Here is an 11,426-nt window from a genome sequence, read left to right as displayed (position 1 = left end):
CAAATGTGGGAGTAATGATGAATAAATGGTGAGCAAACTGTTTGCAAATGCCTTATAATTGCATTATAAATGGTTTATTACTGACCCTTAAAATAAAGTGTTACCCCCAAATTTCCAAATTGAAATGACGTGGTGTGCCCGGTGGGATGTCTCTGTGAATCCCAGGGCAACAGATAATAGAATTATTAACTTTTGACGCAATAATCCTAGATGTCAACGTCACAGCGATTATCTATGCGTAAATTCAGCACCATATCGCATGGACTGTGCCACACGCCACACTGTAGCTCTATTTCCCAGACTGGATCATAAGGCTCTGTGTCCAGTCCAGCCGTCCTAACCCATTGATCAAAACAAAATCAGCAGAAATCTCTGATTTTATACATAATATAAATGTTTATGAAGCCAAACATAAAGGTATAAAGCAAAACAATATGATATACATACTTGTAAATTATTGCCTCACAGAACACGATGCATAATCTGCGGCTATAATTGCCATTATATCTGTACAATCATCATCATCACCATCATCATCCTCATTCTAATCTAGGATTGCACATGATATCAATTAAAAGAGATAGCATTATGACACAGACACTGCTGTATTGAGACAAAATACTATGGTGTAATGTTGTAAATTATATGTTCGAAGGAGCATGGATTCAAACAGGCTAAACATAGCTAAAATATTTTCATTTTCATTATGCACAGAGGGTTATAATTTATGGGTTGTTGATATTAAGAGTTAGTGAGCATCCACAGAAAATGGCATTGAATTGTATGGACAGTCTGTCCCACTATATTCATTTAGAAAAGTCATTGTTGATCAGGTTGTCCTCTTTCTGATCAAAGCTTGGGTAATAGCTAGAGATGAACCTCTTCTTCTTTCCAAATGTAGAGAATGAGTTGTAGACATTCAGTTCTCCTCTGGGTGCAGGCTTCAGTGTGCAGTAGCCAGACGGCGTGCCAGGGATGTAGACATTGTGCTGGTAGTCAGGTAGTGGCTGTGCAGATGGGGGCTGGGTGTACCTCAGAGTCCATGAACGGTTTGGAACCCCTCCTACACTTCCAACCCCTCCAACTCCTCTGTCCTGGGTGGACATGTTGTAGTTTGCTAACAAAACAAATCACATAATAAAGTGTTGGTTAGTGTTGTGATTTCTGCAATAGCAACATGTCCTACAGTTTAGGAGAATGTCATGGGGTCAGTTTTATAACTATTTCTCCAGACAGCTTGTCTGCATTTTATTGTCTTTCAGTATTGGTATAGAATATGTTCTGACAGTGTTGGTTCCTGGTCTACGTACCACGCATATGACTACCCCAGGTGTAGTACGGTGGTGCGACAGGGCAGGAGAAGCCATCAGGGTCCGGCTTGGGTCTGCGTGGCAGGGTCATTTCCATGTTCACAGAGCTATAGCTGTGGAAGGAAAAGAAACATGAGGAACTAGAATGACTCCTTGTGGTGTGTGTGTGTGTGTGTGTGTGTGTGTGTGTGTGTGTGTGTGTGTGTGTGTGTGTGTGTGCGTGTGCGTGCAGTGTGTGTGTCGTCTTGTTTTTTCTCATGCCAGTAGCATTTTTGTTTACCTTTTGTGTGAAGAATTTGGTAGATTTTTCGTCAATGTCCAGTCATTGTTCGCTTGCTTGAGCTGCAAAATTTTAACAGTAAGGTTAGCAATACAGCAGAAATGAAAGATCACATGAATTACATACAGTTGAAGTCAGAAGTTTACATACACCTTAGCCAAATACATTTAAACTCAGTTTTTCACAATTCCTGACATTTAATCCTAGTAAAGATTCCCTGTCTTAGGTCAGTTAGGATCACCACTTTATTTTAAGAATGTAAAATGTCAGAATAATAGTGGAGAGAATTATTTATTTCAGCTTTTATTTATTTCATCACATTCCCAGTGGGTCAGAAGTTTACATACACTCAATTAGTATTTGGTAGCATAGCCTTTAAATTGTTTAACTTGGGTCAAACGTTTCGGGTAGCCTTCCACAAGCTTCCCACAATAAGTTGGGTGAACTTTGGCCCATTCCTCCTGACAGAGCTGGTGTAACTGAGTCAGGTTTGTAGGCCTCCTTGCTCGCACACGCTTTTTCAGTTCTGCCCACAAATGTTCAATAGGATTGAGGTCAGGGCTTTGTGATGGACACTCCAATACCTTGACTTTGTTGTCCTTAAGCCATTTTGCCACAACTTGTGAAGTATGCTTGGGGTCATTGTCCATTTGGAAGACCCATTTGCGACCAAGCTTTAACTTCCTGACTGATGTCTTGAGATGTTGCTTCGATATATCCACATAATTTTCTTTCCTCATGATGCCATATATTTTGTGAAGTGCACCTCTCCCTCCTGCAGCAAAACACCGCCACAGCATGATGCTGCCACCCAGTGCTTCACAATTGGTTGGTGTTCTTCGGCTTGCAATCTACCCCCTTTTTTCTCCAAACATAACGATGGTCATTATGGCCAATCAGTTCTATTTTTGTTTCATCAGACCAGAGGACATTTCTCCAAAAAGTATGATCTTTGTCCCCATGTGCAGTTGCAAACCGTAGTCTGGCTTTTTTATGGCGGTTTTGGAGCAGTGGCTTCTTCCTTGCTGAGCGGCCTTTCAGGTTATGTCGATATAGGACTCGTTTTACTGTGGATATAGATACTTTTGTACCTGTTTCCTCCGGCATCTTCACAAGGTCCTTTGCTGTTGTTCTGGGATTGATTTGCACGTTTTGCACCAAAGTATGTTAAATCTCTAGGAGACAGAGCACGTCTCCTTCCTGAGCGGTATGACGGCTGCGTGGTCCCATGGTGTTTATACTTGCGTACTATTGTTTGTACAGATGAACGTGGTACCTTCAGGCGTTTGGAAATTGCTCCCAAGGATGAACCAGACTTGTGGAGGTCTACAATTGTTTTTCTGAGGTCTTGGCTGATTTCTTTTGCTTTTCCCATGATGTCAAGCAAGCAAAGAGGCACTGAGTTTGAAGGTAGGCCTTGAAATACATCCACAGGTACACGTCCAATTCAAATCAAATCAAATGTTATTTGTCACATACACGTGTTTAGCAGATGTTATTGCGGGTGTAGCGAAATGCTTGTGCTTCTAGCTCTGACAGTGCAGTAATATCTAACAAGTAATATCTTACAATTTCACAACATATACCCAATACACACAAATCTAGTAAGGAATGGAATTTAAGAATATATACATATATGGACAAACAATGACAGAGCGGCATGGACTAAGATACAGTAGAATATTATAGAATAGAATACAGTATATACATATGAGATGAGTAGTGCAAGATATGTAAACATTATTAAAGTGGACAGTGATTTCAATAGGCAGCAGCAGCCTCTAATGTGCTAGTGATGGCTGTTTAACAGTCTGATGGCCTTGAGATAGAAGCTGTTTTTCATTCTCTCGGTCCCAGCTTTGATGCACCTGTACTGACCTCGCCTTCTGGATGATAGCTGGGTGAACAGGCAGTTGCTCGGGTGGTTGATGTCCTTCATGATCTTTTTGGCCTTCCTGTGACATCCGGTGCTGTAGGTGTCTTGGAGGGCGGGTAGTTTGTCCCTGGTGATGCATTCAGCAGACCGCACCATACCCTCTGGAGAGCCCTGCGGTTGCGGGCGGTGCAGTTGCCGTACCAGGCGGTAATACAGCCCGACAGGATGCTCTCAATTGTGCATCTGTAAAAGTTTGTGAGGGGTTTAGGTGCCAAGCCACATTTCTTCAGCCTCGTGAGGTTGAAGAGGCTCTGTTGCGCCTTCTTCAACGCAATGTCTGCATGGGTGGACCATATCAGTGTGTCAGTGATGTGTACGCCAAGGAACTTGAAGCTTTCTACCTTCTCCACTTTGGTCCCGTCGATGTGGATAGGGGGGTGCACCCTCTGCTATTTTCTGAAGTCCACGATAATCTCCTTTGTTTTGTTGACGTTGAGTGAGAGGTTATTTTCCTGACACAATAATCCCAGAGCCCTCACCTCCTCCCTGTAGGCGGTCTCGTCATTGTTGGTAATCAAGCCTACTACTGTTGTGTCGTCTGCAAACTTGATGATTGAGTTGGAGGCGTGCTTGGCCACGTAGTCATGGGTGAACAGGGAGTACAGGAGGGGGCTGAGAACGCACCCTTGTGGGGCCCCAGTGTTAAGGATCAGCGAAATGTAAAATGTTGTTTCCTACCTTCACCACCTGGGGGCGGCCTGTCAGGAAGTCCAGTACACAGTTGCACAGGGCGGGGTTCAGACCCAGGGCCTCAAGCTTAATGATGAGCTTGGAGGGTACTATGGTGTTGAATGCTGAGCTATAGTCAAGAACAGCATTCTTACATAGGTATTCCTCTTGTCCAGATGGGATAGGGCAGTGTGCAGTTTGATGGCGATTACATCGTCTGTGGATCTATTGTGGCAGTAAGCAAATTGAAGTGGGTCTAGGGTGACAGGTAAGGTAGAGGTGATATGATCCTTGACTAGTCTGTCAAAGCACTTAATGATGACAGAGGTGAGTGCTACGGGGCGATAGTCATTTAGTTCAGTTACCTTTGCTTTCTTGGGTACAGGAACAATGGTGGCCATCTTGAAGCATGAGGGAACAGCAGACTGGGAAAGGGAGAGATTGAATATGTCCGTAAACACACCAGCCAGCTGGTCTTCGCATGCTCTGAGGACGCGTTTAGGGATGCCGTCTGGGCCAGCAGCCTAGCTGGGGTTAACATGCTTAAATGTCTTACTCACGTCGGCCACGGAGAAGATGAGGCCACTGATGTTTTGCCAGTTTAACTGCCTTGCGGAGTGAGCAGCTACACTGTTTGTATTCTACCATATTCCCAGTCACCTTGCCATGGTAAAATGCGGTGGTTCCCGCTTTCATTTTTACGCCAATGCTGCCATCTATCCACGGTTTCTGGTTAGGGTAGGTTTTAATAGTCACAGTGGGCACAACATCACCTATACACTTCCTGATAAACTCAGTCACCGTTTCAGTGTATTTGTCTAAAATTATTTTCGCAAGCTACCGAAACATATCCCAGTCCGCGTGATCAAAACAATCTTGAAGCGTGGATTCCGATTGGTCAGACCAGCGTTGAATAGTCCTTAGCACGGGTACTTCCTATTTGAGTTTCTGCCTATAGGAAGGCAGGTGCAAAATGGAGTCGTGGTCAGATTTGCCGAAAGGAGGGCGGGGGAGGGCCTTACAACCATCCCGGAAGTTTGCACAGCAATGGTCGAGGATTTTAGCAGGGCGAGTACAACAGTCGATATGTTCATAGAGCTTCGCAGCCTAGTCCTCAAATTTGCTTTGTTAAAATCCCTGACTACAATAAATGCAGCCTCATGATATGTGGTTTCCAGTTTTCATAAAGTCCAGTGATGTTCTTTGAGGGTAGTCGTGGTATTGGCTTGAGGGGGGATATACACGGCTGTGACTATAACCAAATAAAATTATCTTGGGAGATAATACGGTCGGCATTTGATTGGGAGGTATTCTAGGTCGGGTGAACAAAAGGACTTGAGTTCCTGTATGTTACTACAATTACACCATGAGTCGTTAATCATGAAACACACACCTCCGCCCTTCTGCTTCCCGGAGAGATATTTATTCCTGTCTGCGCGATGAACTGAGAACCCATCTGGCTGGACCAATTTCGACAGAATACCCCAGAGAGCCATGTTTCCGTGAAACAAAGTATGTTACAGGCCTTGATGTCACTCTGGAAAGAAATCTTTGCCCAGAGCTCGTCGATCTTGTTGACCAGAGACTGAACATTAGATAGTAGTATACTTGGAAGCGGTGGGTGGTGTGTGCGCCTCCTAAGTCAAACCAGCAGGCCGCTCCAAGTGCCTCTCCTCTGCCGGCGATGTTTTGGGTCAGCCGCTGGAATCAGTTCAATTGTCCTGGGGAGAGCAAACAAATAATCTGCTTTGGGAAAGTCGTATTCCTGGTCGTAATGCTGGTGAGTTACCGCCGATCTGACATCCAATAGTTTTTCCCGGCTGTATGTAATGATACAAAACAATTTCTGAGCTAATAATGTAAAAAATAATACATAAAAAACAATATACCGCAAAGTTTCCTAAGAGCTAGTCGCTAGTCACGAGGCCGCCATCTTCGTCGGTGCCAAGGGTTCTTTTTTTAATTGACTCAAATTGACTCTAAAGCCATATCATCATTTTCTGGAATTTTCCAAGCTGTTTAAAGGCACAGTCAACTTAGTGTATGTAAACTTCTGACCAACTGGAATTGTGATACAATGAATAATAAGTGAAATAATCTGTCTGTAAACAATTGTTAGAAAAATTACTTGTGTCATGCACAAAGTAGATGTCCTAACCAACTTGCCAAAACTATAGTTTGTTAACAGGAAATTTGTGGAGTGGTTGAAAAACGAGTTTTAATGACTCCAACCTAAGTGTATGTAAACTTCCGACTACAACTGTATAATGGCCAGAAAATAAATTTGAGTCTGTGAGAAATAGTGAATTATTTAATATGCAGTGGATAGTTTAAATTGCAATTTGGAAGAAAAAAAAGACATACTAGTACTACATTGAATAGGAAAACGGGCAGTACAGTTGTTTTATTCTTGCATTATTAATGCACTACACTAGTTCATAAATATACCCATGCATGCAGCTATTGCCCCCCTGTGGCACAATGGAGCATACCTAGGAAGAGGCAGATTATATAAAGTTGCAAGTGAGCCACCATCCCCAGTCAGTAATTGCAAATATATGTATGCAAATCTGCATTTTGTATTTGTTGATGTAGTTCTTTAATTACTTTTATTCAGTTATATTCGGATGCATTCATTATTTTATCTGATGTATGAGTCCCACTCGTCATGCTCTATTAACTCGAAAGGCCTTGCAACGTCAGTTTATTCTTCAGCAGACAAATGGATATTGTTGGATTGCTGAGGCAATCAGAATAACTATACAATACGTTGTTTTGCTTACAACACGTAATACTTCACATGACCTCTCTTTATATAAGCCTATACAATATACAATGATATTATATTATATACAAATTATTAGTGGATAGGCTACCCATGAACAATCTAGGTCTTGGTTCATGATTAAACTCGAGTCTCGTTAGCTCCTGATGCTTGCTCACTCGCTCCTGATAGTAGGCTATTTTCTTCTCCCTGCACTTCAATATAGAGACTCTTCGCGCATAATTCCAATAGTATGACTTTGAAAATATTTTTTCTGTCTCTAAGATAACTTTAGAAGTTAATCATAGCTACAGCTTTTCTGACTCATGCGTAATTGTTTTCCATTCGTTTTCTCCCATCTTTGCAATGTTTCTTATTTTTTGAAAAAGCATGACAATGATCGAAACAGGATACAATTAAAATGAAGCATTACAATTTTAAAATGTGGCTGTCTGATGTGATTACATTTGGAGCAGTATTTACCTCGTTCGGAGTAATTGCTCCGTTGTTCACTATCAGGTTGCGGGGGTCCTGTGCGTTCCAACCCGATGTGGGGTCTGCGCCCTTGGCGTTATTCTTCTGTGGAGTTGCAGTTATCGGGCTGCATGTCTTTAGGAACATGAAATCGCTCTTTGATGATTCCGGGGTCAGACACATTGTGTAGTAGTATGCCTGGGAAAGGGGGCCGTTGCCATTTGCCTCATCGCAGTTCGTGGATACTTTGGCGCCTGTGGTTATCTGCACATTCAAGTTGGACTTCTTGATCACATCAATGGTAGTCTCCTCAGATCGGAACCCGAAGCATCCACTCAGTGAGAAATTAAATCCCCGAATGGAATGTCTGTGCCTGTATGTCTTTATCGCGGCCAGGACGATAATAGCCACCAGAAACGTGAACGAGATTGCTCCCAGAGACACTACTAAGTACAGCGTGAGGTTCGAGCGGTACTGGGGGCTCAGTGCGAGGTCGCCGAAATCAGGCAGCGATTCTGGCACGCTGTCAACAACTGACAGGATGATGGAAACTGTGGCCGAAAGGGACGGCTGACCATTGTCCTTGACCAGAATGACCAGCCTTTGCCTTATGGGGTCTTTTTCCACCAATCGGCGAATCGTCCTGATTTCGCCTGTGTACAGGGCGACGCTAAACAGGCTCGGATCGGTTGCCTGGAGCACCTGGTAGAACAGACGCGAGTTTTGACCTGCGTCTGCGTCTGCGTCCATAGCAGTGATTTTTGCCACTAGATAACCAGCGTCAACTGACCTGGGCACTACTTCGGTCGCCGCAGTGCCGTTTTGGGGTACAGGTGCTACTATGACTGGTTCATTGTCATTTTGGTCCAAAATAAAGACATTCACGGTAACATTGGTTCTCAGGGGAGGGAAACCGGCATCTTGTGCTTGGACTAAAATCTGAACATTTCTTAGCTGCTCATGGTCAAAAGAACGCAGTGCGTAAATATTTCCATTGTCTGAGTTTATGGAGACATAGGTGGACACCGGCATTCCCTGTATATCACCTTCCAGAATAGAGTAAGAAAGATAGGCATTTTGGTCCGAATCTGGATCCAGGGCAGTAACCGAGCAAATTGAGGCTCCTGGTGCGTTATTCTCTGACAAATAGACGGTGTATGATGGCTGCTTGAATCGGGGTGCGTTGTCATTCATGTCTGACACTTGAACTAAAATAGTTGTCCTTGTGAACAAGGGAGGCGCGCCCATATCTCTTGCTGTGAGAGTGATGTTGTAGTCAGGAACCGTCTCTCGGTCCAAAAAAATCACAAGTTACCAAAGTGTAATAATTCTTAAAAGAGGAGTGGAGCTGGAAGGGGACATGATGTAGAATTTCACAGTCAACATTCCCATTTTCACCTGAGTCCTTGTCCATGACGCTAATGACAGCTATCACAGTCCCGGGTGGTGCGTCCTCTTGGACAGGTGTGGACACTGATGTCAAGATCACCTCCGGGAGGTTGTCATTCACATCTATGATATTCACCAGAACCTTACAGTGCACGGCCACTGCCGAGGGGCCTTTGTCCCTGGCTTGCACATATATTTCATGCATCCTGGCTTTTTCGTAATCCACGACCCCTTTCACTCTGATCTCTCCGGTGCGCGAATCCACACTGAAAAGCTCGCGCACTTTTATGGGAGCATGCCCGCTGAAAGTGTATGTGATATCAGCGTTTGGACCCTCATCCAAATCCGATGCATTTAGTTTAATCACAACAGTGTCCTTCGGTGCGTTTTCCACAAGCCTCACACTGTAAAAAGACTGGTCGAACACGGGCGCGTTGTCATTTGCATCCAGAACTGTTATATTGACCTGCGCTGTCCCGGACCTCTCTGGTGAGCCTCCATCCACAGCCGTCAGCACCATTTGATGCGTATTCTGCTGCTCTCTGTCCAACGTGCTCTCCAGGATCAACTCCGCAAATTTACTGCCATCACTACGCGTCTGGATGTCCAGGACGAAATGTTCGTTCACGCTCAGCAGATAGGAGCGGAGAGAGTCCCTGCCAACGTCCAAGTCTTGCGCACCCTCCAGCGGGAAACGGGACCCTGGTACCGTCAACTCGGATATATCTAAATTAAACTCGCTCCACGGAAAACTGGGAGAGTTATCGTTCACATCTAAAATCTCCACCTCAACCCTGAATACTTCCAAAGGGTTTTCGATGACCACTTGCAAATGGAAAGAGCAAGAGAGACTCTGTTCACATAGTTCCTCTCTATCTATTCTTTCGTTCACAAATAAAATACAATTGTCTAAATTCACCTCCAAGTATAGTTTTTTTGCTCCTGAAACTATTCTGAACCTACGCGCAGAGAGTCTCTCCACGTCTAAGCCCAAGTCCTCGGCTATATTTCCAACAAAAGCCCCATGTTCCAGTTCCTCGGGGATTGAATAACGAATCTGATCCCAAACTAAATCCAGGAAACATACGATGAGAGCTAGGCATGTCACCTGCCATGTCCCCGCCAGCCGTTTCTTCCCGCCTTGGAGGTCCATCTGAGTGACGCACTATATATACAAAAATGCGCACTCCATGACCAAAACGGACTCCATAACCCAAAATGGTTTCAGTTAGAAAATAACCAAATGTACATCTATATTATTCTGTAAATAATCATTTGTGAATGGTCCTCTTTCCCTCTCAAAGAAGAGCCGTTGTGTTTGCCCTAGCCAAGTGTCTTTGAATGTGTGTGAGAGAGAGAAGAAGCGGGAGGGGTGTGGGGAGGGGGTTGCTATCTCTGATTAGCACTGTGATGCTCGCTAGTGTGTGTGTGCGTGTGTTTGTGTGTGTGTGCACGTACAGTACAAGTCAAAAGTGTGGACACACCTACTCATTCCAGGGTTTTTTCTTAATTTTTACTATTATTCTACATTGTAGAATAATAGTGAATAAATCAAAACTATGAAATAACACATATGGAATCATGTAGTAACCAAACAAGTGTTAAACAAATCAAAACATATTTGAGATTCTTCAAAGTAGCCACCATTTGCCTTGATGACAGCTTTGCACACTCTTGGCATTCTCTCAACCAGCTTCACCTGGAATGCTTTTCCAACAGTCTTGAAGGAGTTACAGTTGAAGTCGGAAGTTTACACACACTTAGGTTGGAGTCATTAAAACTCGTTTTTCAACCACTCCACAAATTTCCCGTTAAACTATAGTTTTGGCAAGTCGATTAGAACATCTACTTTGTGCATCACACAAGTCATTTTTCCAACAATTGTTTACAGACAGATTATTTTACTTATAATGCACTGTATCACAATTCCAGTGGGTCAGAAGTGTACATACACTAAGTTGACTGTGCCTTTAAACAGCTTGGAAAATTCCAGAAAATGATGTCATGGCTTTAGAAGCTTCTGATAGGCTAATTGACATCATTTGAGTCAATTGGAGGTGTACCTTAATATGCACCTGTGGATGTATTTCAAGGCCTACCTTCAAACTCAGTGCCTCTTTGCTTGACATCATGGGAAAAGCAAAAGAAAACAGCCAAGACCTCAGGAAAAAATTGTAGACCTCCACAAGTCTGGTTCATCCTTGGGAGCAATTTCCAAACGGTACCACGTTCATCTGTACAAACAATAGTACGCAAGTATAAACACCATGGGACCACGCAGCCATCATACCGCTCAGGAAGGAGACGTGTTCTGTCTCCTAGAGATGAACGTACTTTGGTGCGATAAGTGCAAATCAATCCCAGAACAACAGCAAATGACCTTGCGAAGATGCTGGAGGACACAGGTACAAAAGTATCTATATCCACAGTAAAACCGTGTCCTATATCAAGTCCTATATCGACATAACCTGAAAGGCCGCTCAGCAAGGAAGAAGCCACTGCTCCAAAACCGCCATAAAAAAGCCAGACTACGGTTTGCAACTGCACATGGGGACAAAGATCGTACTTTTTGGAGAAATGTCCTCTGGTCTGATGAAACAAAAA

At 43.7% G+C, this 11,426-nt stretch overlaps 1 pseudogene; it reads right to left on the bottom strand.

The window, feature by feature from the left end:
* On the bottom strand, positions 1-10,061 carry LOC121574379 (annotated as a pseudogene).
* Between the last annotated feature and the right edge of the window lie 1,365 nt (positions 10,062-11,426).

The sequence above is a fragment of the Coregonus clupeaformis genome, unplaced genomic scaffold (assembly GCF_020615455.1).
Source record: "Coregonus clupeaformis isolate EN_2021a unplaced genomic scaffold, ASM2061545v1 scaf0144, whole genome shotgun sequence".
NCBI classification, from domain to species: Eukaryota; Metazoa; Chordata; class Actinopteri; order Salmoniformes; family Salmonidae; genus Coregonus; species Coregonus clupeaformis.
Note: the sequence above shows the minus strand (reverse complement) of the source record. Positions and strands in the feature narration are given on the sequence as shown.